Source organism: Nicotiana tabacum, chromosome 8 (assembly GCF_000715075.1).
Source record: "Nicotiana tabacum cultivar K326 chromosome 8, ASM71507v2, whole genome shotgun sequence".
Classification (NCBI taxonomy): domain Eukaryota; kingdom Viridiplantae; phylum Streptophyta; class Magnoliopsida; order Solanales; family Solanaceae; genus Nicotiana; species Nicotiana tabacum.
In genome coordinates this window covers 124,788,818-124,803,146 of record NC_134087.1, presented here as the reverse complement: position 1 = coordinate 124,803,146, position 14,329 = coordinate 124,788,818, and the positions used below count along the sequence as shown (strand labels likewise).

General features: G+C 39.5%; 1 pseudogene; it reads left to right on the top strand.

Annotated features, from left to right (window-relative positions):
* Nucleotides 1–280: 280 nt before the first annotated feature.
* LOC142163295 (DExH-box ATP-dependent RNA helicase DExH12-like) lies at nucleotides 281–6,894 on the top strand (annotated as a pseudogene).
* Nucleotides 6,895–14,329: the final 7,435 nt, after the last annotated feature.

Below are 14,329 nucleotides of genomic sequence, written 5' to 3'. Positions count from 1 at the left end.
TAATAATCTTAAATTTATTAGGATTTGGTAGTTTCAAATTAATCAAATCCGTGTCTAAATAGGATTTTGTAGCATTATAAATATGGGTGCTCCGCTGAGGATTTTGCGCGTAAAAAACTCATTCAGCCCCTTTTGTTCTTTGTGGTTTGCTTTACGCGCAATTGAAGTTTTTTCGTACAATTTTTGTGGGTTTTATCTTTGGTTATTTTAGCGTTGTAGTAATTATCATAACAACGTCCTTGTTTGCAGTGATTTTAGGTGTTTTGATTTCTGATTGAAGATGGCACATTCACATGCAGGCTTCAATCAACAGTATGAATATGGAGCCAATTCAACCTCTGGTGAATCAGAGTCTCTGTCTGGAAGAATTGACCCCAAAACTTTTGGGGATCGCGTTTACAGGTGCAAGCCTCCTGAGAAAATTCAGAAGAAGGAAAGGGAGCGTCCACTTGTCTCTGAGCCCACTGAGAAGAGACGGAGGATTCATGAAGAAAGTGTTCTTATTTTGGAAACAGAGGAAGGAGGAGGAGTTTACCAGCCAAAAACAAAGGAAACTAGGGCTGCTTATGAAGCCATGCTCTCTATAATTCAGCATCTTTTATGTGGAGGACAGCCTTCAACATTGTGACTGCCGCAGCTGATGAGATCTTAGCTGTGCTAAAGAATGATAGTATTAACTTCAACAACCCTGAAAAGAAAAAGCTGGAAATTCAGAAGCTGTTGAATGCTCCCATATCAGACCAGGTATTTGATCAGTTTGTTTCAATTGGCAGACTCATCACTGATTATCAAGGTGATGAAGCACTTAATTATGATAATGATGTTTGTGTAGCAGTTGATTTTGAGAATGAAGAAGAAGAAAGTGATCTTGATTTGGTGTCAGATGATGAAAAGGAGGAAGCTTATGGTACTGCTAGCACTATGCAGATGGGCAATATCATTGATATATTGCAGGAAGCCGATGAGGGAATGGCTTTGGATGTTCAGTATATAGATGCTTATTGGCTTCAAAGAAAGATATCTCAAGCTTATCATGAGCAGAAGATTGATCCGCAACAGTGTCAAAAGCTTGCTGAAGAGGTTCTTATAATTCTTGCTGAAGGTGGTGATGACCGTGACGTGGAAACCAAGCTGCTGGTGCATCTGCAGTTTGACAAGTTCAGTCTCATTAAGTATCTCCTGAGAAACCGGATAAAGGTAGTGTGGTGTACTCGTCTTGCAAGGGCTGAAGACCAAGAAAAGAGGAAGAAAATTGAACAAGAGATGTTGGGTTTGGGTCCAGATCATGCTGCAATATTGGAGCAGTTGCATGCTACTAATGGGGCAACTGCAAAAGAGAGAGAGAAGAATTTGGAGAAAAGCATTAGGGAAGAAGCTAGGCGTCTCATTTATAAAGATGAGACTGGTGGAGCAGATGCTGAAGATGTTGATAATGGTTGGTTAATGGCCGAGCGTCAGTTGCTCGATCTTGACAGCCTTGCCTTCCCACAGAGTGATCGATTGATGGCACATAAAATGTGTGAGCTTCCGGTGGGATCTTATTGAAATCATAAGAAGGGTTATGAGGAAGTTCATGTGCCAGCATTGAAGCCAAAGCCATTAGCTCCTGACGAAGAGCTCGTGAAAATCTCCTCCCTTCCGGAGTGGGCACAACCAGCTTTCAGTGGGATGTCCCAATTGAATAGGGTGCAGAGTAAGGTATACGAAACTGCCCTATTTTCCCCTGACAGTATCTTACTGTGTGCTCCCACTGGAGCTGGAAAGACTAATGTAGCTATGCTTACTATACTTCAGCAAATTGGATTGAACCGTAATGAAGATAATGGATCTTTCAACCATAACAATTATAAGATTGTCTATGTGGCACCCATGAAAGCACTTGTTGCTGAAGTAGTTGGCAATCTCTCAAGTCGTTTGGATCATTATGGTGTCAGTGTAAAGGAATTGAGTGGATATCAAACACTAACTCATCAAGAGATTGAAGAAACTCAAATTATTGTGACAACCCCGGAGAAATGGGATATCATAACCAGAAAGTCGGGTGATCGCACATATACACAGCTTGTTAAACTTGTTATAATTGATGAGATACATCTTCTGCATGACAACAGAGGTCCTGTTTTGGAAAGTATAATTGCAAGAACTATCAGACAAACCGAGATTATGGTAGAGCATATCCGGCTGGTTGGGTTATCAGCGACTCTCCCAAATTGTGAGGATGTGGCCGAGTTTTTGAGAGTTGATCTGAAGAAAGGCCTCTTCCATTTTGACAATAGTTACAGACCTGTCCCATTGGCTCAACAGTATATTGGAATTACTGTTAAGAATCGGTTGCAGAGGTTCCATCTGATGAATGATGTTTGCTATGAGAAGGTAATCAATGTGGCTGGAAAGCATCAAATGCTTATTTTTGTCCACTCAAGGAAGGAAACAACTAGAACAGCTCGTGCAATACGAGATACTGCTTGTGCTAATGGCACACTTGGTAAGTTTTTGAAGGAGGATAGTGTAACTCACGAAATTCTTCAGTCTCAAACAGAGCTTGTCAAGAGCAATGATCTCAAAGATCTTTTACCATATGGTTTCGCAATTCATCATGCGGGGTTAGATAGGACTGATCGTCAACTTATGGAGGAACTTTTTGCTGATGGCCATGTGCAAGTTTTGGTTTCAACAGCCACCTTAGCTTGGGGTGTCAATTTACCTGCACATACTGTCATCATAAAAGGCACCACAATATACAATCCTGAAAAGGCAGCCTGGACTGAACTCAGTCCCCTTGATGTTATGCAGATGCTTGGCCGAGCAGGAAGGCCTCAATATGACACTAATGGTGAGGAATCATAATAACTGGACACAGTGAACTGCAATATTATCTTTCTTTAATGAATCAACAGCTTCCTATTGAAAGTCAGTTTATATCTAAGTTGCCTGATCAGTTGAACGCAGAGATTGTCCTTGGGACAGTGCAGAATGCCAAAGAGGCATGCAACTGGCTCCGCTATACTTAACTTTTATTTTCGCATGGTACAAAATCCCACTCTTTATGGTCTCGCTGCTGATGCTCTCAAAACTGCTGGTGCTTTGGAGGAAAGGTGTGCTGACTTGGTTCATTCTGCAGCTACATTACTGGACAAGAACAATCTAATTAAGTATGATACAAAAAGTGGATATTTCCAGGCGACTGATTTGGGTCGCATTGCTAGCTATTACTACGTAACTCATGGGACAATTTCAACATACAATGAGCACTTGAAACCGACGATGGATGATAGTGATCTTTGTAGACTCTTCACTCTCAGTGAGGAGTTCAAATATGTAATAGTAAGACAAGATGAGAAAATGGAATTGGCAAAGCTTCTGGATCGTGTTCCCATTCGGATCAAAGAGAGTCTTGAGGAGCCCAGTGCCAAGATGAATGCTCTACTGCAGGCATATATTTCGCAGCTGAAGCTTGAAGGGTTGTCTTTGTCATCGGACATGGCTTATTTAACTCAGAGTGCTACACGTCTGATGCGAGCCCTTTTTGAGATAGTTCTGAAAAGAGGATGGGCTCTGTTAGCCGAAAAGGCTTTGAAATGGTGCAAGATGTTAAGTAAGAGGATGTGGAGCATGCAGACACCACTTCGCCAATTCCATGGCATTCCAAATGAAATCTTGATGAGATTGGAGAAGAAAGATTTGGCTTGGGAGCGGTATTATGATCTTTCATCACAAGAGTTAGGGGAGCTTATCCGTTTCCCAAAGAAGCAAACAGATCTTCACAAGTGCATTCATCAGTTCCCGAAGCTCAACCTTGCAGCACATGTTCAACCAATTACACGCTCGGTCCTGTGTGTAGAATTAACTATTACACCAGATTTCCAGTGGGAGGATAATGTCCATGGTTATGTAGAACCTTTCTGGGTTATTGTGGAAGATAATGATAGGGACAATATTCTTCATTATGAATATTTCATGCTGAAGAAACGGTATATTGATGAGGACCATACTTTGAACTTCATAGTCCCAATTTATGAACCATTGCCTCCTCAATACTTCATCCATGTTGTGTCTGATAGATGGCTAGGGTCCGAGACTGTTTTATCAGTTTCTTTCCGACACCTGATTTTACCAGAAAAGTATCCTCCTCCCACCGAGTTACTAGACTTGCAACCTCTGCCAGTTACTGCATTGAGAAATCCAGCTTATGAATCACTCTATCACGATTTTAAGCATTTCAATCCAGTTCAGACTCAGGTGTTTACAGTGTTATACAACTCAGATGACAACGTCTTGGTCGCCGCTCCAACTGGTAGTGGGAAGACCATTTGTGCTGAATTTGCCATATTGAAGAATCATCAGAAAGGACCTGATAGTATCTTACGTGCAGTGTATATAGCTCCCTTTGAGGCTCTTGCTAAGGAGCGGTACAGTAATTGGAAGAGAAATTTGGAGACTCTCTTGGAATGAGAGTGGTTGAATTAACTGGTGAAACGGCGACTGATTTGAAACTGTTAGAGAAGGGTCAATTAATTATCAGCACGCCTGAGAAATGGGATGTTTTATCTAGTCGCTGGAAACAGCGAAAGCATGTTCAGAAAGTAAGTCTTTTCATTGTTGACGAAATGCACCTGATTGGTGGCCAAAGCGGTCCGGTGCTGGAGGTGATTGTCTCTCGGATGCGATATATCTCAAACCAGCTTGATAACAAGATTCGCATCGTTGCTTTGTCAACTTCCCTGGCTAATGGCAAGGATATGGGGGAATGGATTGGGGCTACATCTCATGGACTTTTCAACTTTCCTCCTAGTGTCAGGCCTGTGCCGCTGGAAATACATATTAAGGGTGTTGATATTGCTAACTTTGAAGCTAGGATGCAAGCCATGACAAAACCCACATACACTGCAATAGTACAACATGCAAGAAAAAGAAAACCAGCAATAGTGTATGTTCCCACGAGGAAGCATGCAGGCCTCACTGCGGTGGATCTGATGGCTTACTCAAGCATGGACAGCAAAGAAATACCTGTGTTTTTGCTGCAATCTGGAATAGAGCTGGAGCCTTTTGTGGAGAGGATCAACGAGCCTATGCTAAAAGAGACACTTAAGTATGGTGTGGGCTATTTGCATGAAGGCTTATCTAGCACAGATCAGGATATAGTGAAGACATTGTTTGAAACTGGATGGATTCAAGTATGTGTAATGAGCAGTACAATGTGTTGGGGAGTTCCCCTCTCTGCCCATCTGGTGGTGGTTATGGGAACTCAGTACCATGATGGTAAGGAAAATGTTGCCAGTGATTATCCAGTGAGTGATTTATTGCAGATGATGGGTCGTGCCAGTCGACCTCTTGTAGATAGCTCGGGGAAGTGTGTCATCATCTGCCATGCACCACGCAAAGACTACTACAAGAAGTTCTTGTATGAAGCATTTCCAGTTGAGAGCCATTTGCTGCACTATCTCCGCGAAAATTTCAATGCCGAGGCAGCTGCTGGAGTTATTCAGAACAAGCAGGAAGCTATAGATTACCTTACATGGACATTTATGTACAGAAGGCTCACTCAGAATCCAAACTACTATAATCTGCAGGGAGTTAGTCACAGGCATCTTTCGGATCACCTCTCAGAGTTGGTCGAGAATACTATCAGTGACTTGGAGTCAAGCAAATGTGTTACTGTGGAAGATGACTTTTCGCTTTCGCCCCTGAATCTTGGCATGATTGCATCATATTATTACATCAGTTACAAAACCGTAGAGCGTTTTAGCTCTTCTTTGACCACCAAAACGAAGTTAAAGGGCTTGCTTGAAATTTTGGCTTCAGCATCGGAGTATGAAGAGCTGCCAATAAGACCCGGTGAAGAGGAGTTGCTAAGAAGGTTAATTAATCATCAGCGTTTCTCTTTTGAAAATCCCAAATACACAGATCCTCATTTCAAGGCTAAGGCTCTGTTACAAGCCCACTTCTCTAGGCAAATGGTGGGCGGAAGTCTAGCTTCTGACCAGCAAGAAGTACTTCTTTCTGCTAGTAGGCTGCTTCAAGCAATGGTTGATGTAATATCTAGTAATGGATGGCTGAATCTCGCGCTTCTAGCAATGGAAGCGAGCCAGATGGTCACTCAGGGAATGTGGGAGCGTGATTCTATGCTTCTTCAACTCCCACACTTCACTAAGGAATTGGCGAAGAAGTGCCAAGAGAATCGAGGAAAGAGTATAGAGACTGTGTTTGATTTATTGCAGATGGAAAATGATGAGAGGCATGAGCTCTTGCAAATCTCAGAGTCACAGCTTATGGATATTGCCGGTTTCTGTAACCAGCTTCCTAACATTGATTTGACGTATGATCTGCTGGATGGTGGTAATGTGAGAGCAGGAGATGATGTGAGTTTACAGGTAACTCTTGAGCGAGATCTTGAGGGTAGAACAGAGGTTGGACCTGTGTTTGCGCCTAGATATCCTAAGGCCAAGGAAGAAGGATGGTGGCTTGTTGTGGGAGATACGAAGAGCAACCAATTATTAGCCATTAAGAGGGTTAGTCTGCAAAGGAAGTCAAAGATCAAGCTTGATTTTGCTGCCCCTGCAGAAGCTGGAACGAGGACGTACACACTCTATTTCATGTGTGATTCTTACCTAGGTTGTGATCAGGAATATACTTTCGCACTTGATGTAAAAGAGGCAATGGCAGAAGACGACAGTTGAAGATAAGTGATTAGCTTTTACTTTTTGGTAACTTGCCCAGCTGCTTGATGTACTGAGATAAGTGCTGTCTTATCCTATTTTAGATTGTGTCATGAACTAGTTTTTTCACAATATTATGCAGTTTATTTGTAGCTTTAAGAATGTAATCTGAAATGCTGCTGGAAGTGGGTGGCATTTCCTTGTTTATTTGGGATTATTGGTGATCACTTGCCTCATAGTTTTCAGCCTTCTTCTACTTTTTGAATGGGTCAGGTGCGTTCTGGTCGTTTATATATTACTCATAACATAAAAGGTCCTTCATGTTGTTAAAAGTGGATACCATTAGTCCAGGTAAAGATTAAAACCCTAAAACTAACGGAAAGATGTTACAAGGTAATAGTGCTACAGGAGACAGGCGATTAGATGCTCTACAAGTTTCTTGGTTACCAATAGTATGGTGACTGGTGAGCATCTACAAGTTAACAGTACTATTAGTATGTTTCTTGGCTACTGACGATGTTTCTTCGTGCATTGGGGAGACCAGACCACTTTGTTGGATTGTGCTTGCCTTTTCTGGTTTGTTTCATTGTGTTTCTGCAAAAGAATGGTGAAGCTTCAAAAATCGTATTTCATTTTTCATATAGGTTAGAAGATGAGAAGCAGGACATGGTACCGCTTTTATAACTATGAAGTAACTCAAGAAGGCTGATTTACTAGCGAAATTCTACCTGGTCCAACATGGATATCTGATTCTGGTGCAGCTGCCATTTGGGTAATATTTGGGCAAAGGATGTTTCATTTTGGTGCTAGTTTCTAGATTTAGGAGGTGCTTGTGTTAACTCTTGGTATTGCTGTCTTTTTTTCTCTTTTTTGGAAGTCAGGTACTGCTGATATTTTATTTTTTGCTGCTGATATGTTTGATGGTGATCGGTGCTTGATGTGTTTGGTTACGAATTTCAATCATGTTGGTTCGTCTTTGAATATGAGTGAATGGGACTAAATGCTTTGTCTTATGGCTACTGTTCTTATTAAATTTTACTAGTTGCGTTGGGAAAAGCTGTTTTTCTGAAGAAGTTAGGATGCTGGTTGTTGAAGATGTACAACTGCTATATATTGAAATCTGAAAAGAAAATCTTTATGTAGATGACAGATGCTTTGTACATTTTGATGAAAATAATAGGAAATTTTGCAAATCGCACTTGTAGATTTATCATATTTACTAAAGAAGTTCATATTTTGCGATGAATCTTGGTGTTGTTCAGATCTCACCAGTTTCTCGTGAAAAATGGGAAGAGACTGAAACTCAAAATTCTGTCAGTTTTCAACCAGTTCCTGCCTGAAAAATCTCAACAGTTAGATCCAGCAATATGTTGATTATAACAAGATTGTGCCAGAAATCGAGTATAAACCAGACTGCTTGGTCTAAAACTAGATACTACGACCTTGTAAACTAAAACTATTTGCAAAATGACCAAATACCATTTCACCATAGTTTACCATTCAACAGTCAGTCACTAGCCACCAACTTCGTTAATCTACAGTCAACATTCACTCATTCATTCACAACAGAAGAAGAAAACAGAAACAATGCATTGATAAAATACAAGATTATACAATTAGAACTTCAAGTTACATCTTTAAGTTACATTAACTACATATACAACTGCATTACATCTCAAATAGTCAAGTACTAATCTATATATGTGCATATACACAAGCATCAAAATAATAGACCAATCACATTCTGCCAAGTCATCAGTCTAACCAATTTACTCCCATCATTTTTCTCCATTTGAAGGCACTATATTTTGTTTCAATAAATAAAGGCTAGTTATGTTAATACGCTTACATTAGGTCCAGTATCTATTAAGAGTTTTTTTAAATATATTTAGACACCAAAGGATGTGGCTTAATAGTCATGAAGTGGGTGCAAACTTAGGAGACCAGGGTCCAAATCCCAGCAAAGGATGAATTGGACATGGCCTGATAGAGATTAAATAAAATACTTCGTAAAGTTTGCCTATTCACTTTGTCCTAAACCCAGTAGTATGGATTCTGTAAGATGGAACCTTGAATGAGAAGGTTGTTTCGCTCTCGGAAGTGTGTATAACATTTTCAGGCATAATGGAGTAGCAGGTGTATTGACATTTTCTATGGTATAAACTTTAATAAGAGGGTTCTTTGGTGCTTTTTCATCTTATGATTGGTTTGCTAAAGGACTCATGGTGTGTCTTGAGACATATCAATTGCAGCCTTAACCCTCTGGTCTGTGGATAAACCCTTCAAAGATAGAAAGCCGATGTCCTCTTTGAAGAATTTTGCGGTGAAGGGATCGCTAGCCTCTGTCTCTGTGTGTGTGTGTAAAAAAGGGGGTAAAAGAACAAATCTTGTCTAAATGTAGTCAAATGGAAAAACCTATTACAGCCGCTTTTATAGAAGTTTGAAGGCTTATCAAAATGGCTTGATAAAATGAAATTGACAAGCTAGTTAATTTGATAGTTTTATATCTTAATATTTTCTATACGAACTATTGTTTTATTTCTTCCATTTTTACAGGCATAACCCTATGGTAACAATTTATCTGAGAAAAAAGGGTTGAAATTTTATTGATAAAGTTGTTGAAGAGAAGGGAAATTTTATATTTTAAAATTTTGCCAGTATTGCATTCATTATTACCTTTGCTTTTCTCTTCCCCTTTACATCATTCTATAGAGATATGGAATTAACATAATGGTGTTTTGAGCAGTGATCAACAATATCGATGATCTTGCTAAAATAGTTTACCACTAACTTGTCAATTCCCTGCTAGATAAAATAGGAGGCTTTGTATAATATGCCCTGAATTTGATCATTGAAAATATTTGAATAACAGTTTGTGCATATATCAGTAGAACCATCTTCTTTTGATAAAGATCACTAGAACCATTTTATTAAAGAAAAGAAGCAACAAGCTTTCTTATACAAATAGGACCAAGTACTCAAACACTTTGGGAAATTCCCATACCTATTTACATCAAAACCTCATTACTAACTCATCTTGTAAACCAACAATTTATGGTACAGAAGTATGTTCTACCAAAAAATGAGGTAGAACTTATTATGATCAAGACCCGCACTGCATATTTTACAACATCTTAACGCCAAGAATTTTTCATAAATCAATTCAGCTATTACGCCAACCTTTTCGTGCATATTTCGACCTTTCATTAGTTTATCAAGCACCTCTTTCTGCTGCAACATTTTGTACAAGTCAGGCAGCCTAATTCTAGTTCCTGCATCACTAGATTCACCAATCAGAGGAGATGAAGTTGGCAATATATGAGCCAATATACTGCTTTTGGTACTTTCCTTTTTGACCACTTGAGAACCAGAAATGAGAGAGCTGTTTTGCATTGTTGAGGAGGTGTAAGCGGAAGGAGATCCTCCACAAGGATGTGTGTCGCTCTTACTTGTGCGCCTATGTGAAAATCTGTTAGGGAACCCCATGAATGTCATTATATGAGAACAAGGGTTTGTCCCTTGGCTGATTAAAGACCACAGAGGAATGTTGCATCTGATGGCCACCAACAGATTCTGAGGTTGATTTCATGGTGTTTGGCTGATAGGACTAAGCCATGCAGGAACTCTCTTGAGAATGATATCTCAATGGAGGATTGCTCCAGTTTTGAGGCTCACCACAGTCCAGAGAGTATAGTAGACACAGTCGGGAAAACTGTAGTGGAATTTTGGCCCCTAGTTTAAAATTCGGATAAGGTGTTAGAGTTGGTGCCTTTGCCTGCTCTGATGAAGATGCAATATATTGTGATGCTGTGCTCATAGTTTGTCCTGCTGTAGGATTATAACATATAGGCTGTGGAATAGAAGTAAAAAGGTTCTGAGGTGATTTTGAAGGTACCAAAGTTGCCCCTGTGGGCTTTGATAGAATATATATGTTTGGTATATGAGCAGTGGACGCTGTATGAGTTTGATGAACAGTATCAGTTTTCAGAATTGGTTGGTGGAATTGCAGAGTAGCAAAGCATGATGTTTCTTAAATTGCCAGAGCTCGATCTTTAGGATTTTCATCTTGAGATTTTGGTTTATCATCTTTTGTTTGAAGCCTCGTGAGCCGTACTTCAGTTTCTGCCATTTCTTATCTATCTTTCAAATGCTGCACATACAAGATCATTTGCATTTCTTCTCTACTGTGATTTCATTATCACTCACAGTACCTATGGTTTGAAAAATTTCACATAGACCCCTTAATGAGTAAATAGATTATCCTCATTATATTAGAGCGTTAAGTCAACTATCAACCTACATGAACTGCTCCTTCACTGAAGCGTCGATACAACATCTGCTGAATAGGAAGAAGCAATTGATTTGGAGATGCCATTGTGAATTGAATGATGGAGGTGTCCGTTATACAAGGTACCAATTCTGAGGAGCCTTAGCAAATATCACTAAAAGCAAAGGACTGTTTAAACTGGCACTTGTGTATTTACTAAAATATTGAAATGTGTGAATATATCTCATCTAAAAACCTCTTGCATGCTCTTGCATGCTCTGTTGAAGTGTGTGACCATCTCATATAAAAGCTTAAGCTTTGAGAACGAGCACGCTTTTATTTACTTAATTACGTGCGCAACAATATAACAAGCCAACAAGTGGAGAATATGATGCATTTCTTCCTTAATTTTTATTACCTCTCTTGAAATGGAAGTAAAAGAAGCTTATGAAGGGCTTCTAACCTACTAGTAATACTTAGAATAATAACAAACAAATGTACAGAAGATTGCCCAGTTGCCTTAGCTTTCCATCTGTTTCCCCGTAATTGTATTCAGTTGAGACCTTTATATCATTGATCGCACTTTGAAAAGTCTGTTGCTTAGATCTTCAATAGGAGTAATCATTCCAGACATAATGTCGGAGGTCATGCCGTTTGAACCAATAACTGGAGTTGTAGAGCATCACCAAGAGAAAGTCAAAGGTCAGATAATATTAACTATCTAAAAAGTGCAAATCAAGGCCCATAGATGGAAGGAATTTGACATCACATTACCAGTGATGGCTGATGGGAATCAAGAAAAGAAATTAAGTTTGAGATTGTCAAAATAAATGTGGACAAATGGATCATTTAGGACTAAAAATTACATAGGAGGGTGAGAAAGTTCCATGATTTGTTTGTCCATGGACTCAGTTGTATCTGAGAATTCTATCTTTACCTTGTCATATATTCTTGAAGTTATTGGTGGAGGTATTGTAAAACGATCACTGATTGCTTTCCAACAGTACTATTAAGGCCTAAGGAGTGCAACTAATATTACTCGACTCACTTGATGTGACACTCATTTTTTCAGGTCTGTCTAAAGAAAATGATAATTTTCTCTTTAATTTTTGGAAACAATTAAACCTTTTAGTGCATACCTGACTGTAAATCCTATCTACCATTCATAGACAAACCCGACACTTAACTATAGTACACTTTTATTTTGTCTTGAATGCGTTGCTTCTTGTTCTATTTCGATATGCTACTTACCAACCGATCAATAGTTTGCCAATATTCTTACTATAGGTTTTGTTTCCCATAGATTTAAACTTCCTAGAGATAATCTTCTACTTTTACGCTTATATTTACGTACACTGCATTAGGGAGTTGTACAATATGCTTATACGCTTGTTGAGAGAATAACTTATGAATACAAAACTCTTGTTGTTATGTCCTGGCCGGTCGTTTTGTGTATTTTAGCCTTGTTTCCCTTATTTGATTCTATTCATATGTGTATTTATTGTTTTGTGATTTGTGGGGGCGGTTGGTTTGGTTTCGGGGAAGTTTTAGATTGTATTGGGACACTTAGTTCTATGGTTGGAGGTTTAAGTTGTGAGGCTTGATCGGAGTTTGACTTTTGTATAGATATCCCCGGATTGGTGTTTTGATAGTTTCAATAGGTTCTTATGCTAATTTTGGATTTAGGCGTATGTCCGGATCGGGTTTTGGAGGTTCCTAGGTTGATTTGGCTCTAATTGTTGAAAGTTGGAAAGTTGAAGATTTGGAAGGTTCATAGGTTTGATCGGGAGTTGACTTTATTGATATTGCGTTCGTATTGTTGTTCCACGAGTTGGAATAGGTTCGATATGTCATTTAGGATTTGTGCGCAAAATTTGAGGCCATTCTGAGTTGATTAGATGTGGTGCAACATGAGTTTTGAAAAGTTAGAAGTTGATTAGTTCCTTAGGTTTGAATCGAGGTACGATTTGTGGTTTAATTGTTATTTTGGGTGAATTGAGGCATCGAATAGGTCCGGGTTATATTTTGGGAGTGGTTGGCGTGATTGGACGGGGTACCGGAGGCCTCAAATGTATTTCGAATGAGTTCCGGATCATTTCTATGTTATTTGGTAGACATGTTCTAGTGGTATTGCAACTACGAGAATCTTACAGCAGGTGCGAGTCCGCAGAAGCAGACTTGGGGCCGGCAGATGTGATGCATAACTGGGGTAGGCTGAGTTCACAGATGAGGCGTGGTGAGCATAGATGAGCTTGCACAGAAGCAAAGAATCTTCCGCGGAAGCGGATGCATATATGCGATTGGAGGTCCGCAAAAGCAGATGGTGGGGAGTTAAGTGATTTCCGCAGATGCAGTACAACAGAAGCAGGATTTTGATCCGCAAATGCGAAACTGCTGGGCATAATATTTAATTCAAGGGTTTTGGTTATTTCTCATTATTTGGAGTTTTGGAACTCGGCTAGCGGCAATTTTTGGATGATTTTTCACTACAAATTGGAGGATAAGTGAACTCTACTTGATTTTGATGGAAGATATTGGTTTTCCAAGGATTATTACACCAAATTTATGCGATTTAAAGTAGAATTGGGGGGGAGGGGGTGTTTGCTATGGAGAGTGAAAATTGGTGTTTGGGGTCGATTTGAGGTTGGATTTGGATAAAACATGTTAGTTTGTATGTGTCCACCAAATCTAGGGTACTTGGTCCTCTACAAGTTTCTACTAAGAGCACTTAGTAAAGCAGTAAGTAAATGAGGCAGAGGATTTTTACGTGAAAAAATCCCGCATAAGGGGATAAAAAAACCACGACCTACACCTGTAGGTTTTTAACTTTACTAACTTGTAATCTTACCTATTACAAGCCACTTTACAATACTTCCGATTGCAAAGGATTTACTCAACTAGCTTGTGGTACCTTTACCACAAGCCACTTTGTGACTATCCTAGTTACAAAGGCTTTTTCTAACTTGTGGTGCTATCACCCCAAGCCACTTTGCAATTCTACAATTACAAAGACTTTTCTTTATGACTAAATCTAGTCACAACCTAAACTCAGCGAGTTTGAGGATTTACAAGAGGACTCTAAGTAAGTGATTTAGGAGATATAGTAAATACAATAATAAGGTTACAACTCAACTAGGACAACAAAAATCAATCTTTTAGGAGCTGGTCCGTAGTGGCGTTCAACCTTGTTCTTCAAGATTGAGAGGATGATGAGTTTTCTGTTTTTGCAAAAGCTTGAATAAGAAACAGAAACCTTCCAGTGATGTCTTTGTATGAAGCTTCATTGGGTACATCTTGATCACATCACTTGAAGTGGTGTGAGTGCTTTGTTTGGTTAGAGAGTGAGTGGGCTGACAGTGTATTGCAGTGCGGCAGAAACAGTGCCGTCAGTCACTTCAGTTCCAGC